Below are 1,710 nucleotides of genomic sequence, written 5' to 3'. Positions count from 1 at the left end.
AGTTTGGTGAATGTGTGCAAATTATTTCCCTTATTATAAGCATCATTCACACAATAATGCCTAATCATAAACTCCTTAGATTAGAAATCAAATTTCACATGGATATAGAAAAGGTGTGTGTGTGTGTGTGTGTGTGTGTGTCTTGATTTTATAGTAAACTAATAATATTTGCTATGAAACCAAGCCCTTGCAAATATGTAATATGTTCATTCACACATTATTTGGTCTCTTTATTTAGTTTTCCAGCTCAGGGTGAATCCGCTTGCTGTAAAATGAATCAAAAGGTGTTCGAGAAAAATCACTAAACACAAACGCACAAGGACACATAGCATGAACACTAACTCACAAGAACAACACTGCACACACACACACACACACACACACACACACACGTATTAACTGAGGTCCACAAAAGATGCATGATGCAGATTCACACACACGTAAGACGGTGCACAACCTTTATAAAACCCCATGCTTTGACAACAACATGAAATGACGTTGATGATAATTATTTTACAGCAAATGTTGCAGTCACAATTTAAATATTTATTTTAATTTAAATGCCCTCAGCAGTTTACTAAATCTTATAAAACATACTTTTGGCAGCATCCTAAATGGGATAAACTATAATAGATTATCTTTTTCGTCATTTTTATTATTAATGAAGAAAATAAAAATGGTAACGTTTTGCGCGCACCGACGACAACGTTGTCAAAATGATCCCGTTCACACGAATCCGCGAAAACGACTAGAACGCTGTATTCTGCTGCCAGGCCAGTAGATGGCCATGCCACTTTGTCATTGTTTTTAAAGAAGCACTAGGCCGACGTTTTTGTCCGTTGCGCTCAAGTCTCGTGTCATTCGCAGAGTCTTGTCAGTTGTTTGTGACACGGCGTTCTAAAAAAAAAACTGGAACATTCTAAAATGGAACTTCTTTTAACTTGGGCTGCGTTCAAGGCCAATTTTAGACTTTAGAAGTGCATTCAACTTCGTCAAGTGGTTTGAGGGAAGTTTACTTGAACAGACCCTCGACCCCTCGATTTTGACAGAGGGAGCAAGTCAACACGTACACATCAGGCAGATCCATAGACCACGACGCAACACGATTGTGACGTCGCAGCAGGTGGCGCTTCATTGACCCCCATCCCACACGACTCTAGTGTATTGGTGCGTTCAAGTCCTCCTGGGAAGTTCGCACGCAGGGAGTTGGGAAGTGTATCGTTACATAGGCCTATTACATTGTTATTTTATAATGCTATCATATTCTGTGCAGGCAATTAGCTTACTGCGTTGTAAATAGAAAAGCCTGACAAGCTAAATACCTCGTATTGTGGGATTTCGCCATGTTTCTCAGTGACACGCCCACAACTCGTAAAGATCGGGGCTTACAGAAAATCCCGAGCTTCCCACTGGTGTTTACGACATTGTGGTGGTGTTCAAGTGCGTTCAACTCGTAAATACGATCTATACGAGATGACTTGAACGCACTATATCATACTGGAGTTATTTTGCAAGCAACACATCTCCAGAGAATAAACGGATCTGTTCGTGCGCGAGGTTAAAGCGCAAGCAGACCATCTACAGGACAAAGTGTACGCACGCTTATTGACCCACCTATAAGCGCACATTACTCGCTCTCTTTAACGTGCTCTTTAAATAAATAAAAAAACACTGCGCCATTGACTTTAGACCAGGTTTCAGTTGCTTCAA

The sequence above is a fragment of the Phoxinus phoxinus genome (assembly GCF_949152265.1).
Source record: "Phoxinus phoxinus genome assembly, chromosome: 6".
Taxonomy (NCBI): domain Eukaryota; kingdom Metazoa; phylum Chordata; class Actinopteri; order Cypriniformes; family Leuciscidae; genus Phoxinus; species Phoxinus phoxinus.
This window is presented reverse-complemented; position numbering follows the sequence as displayed.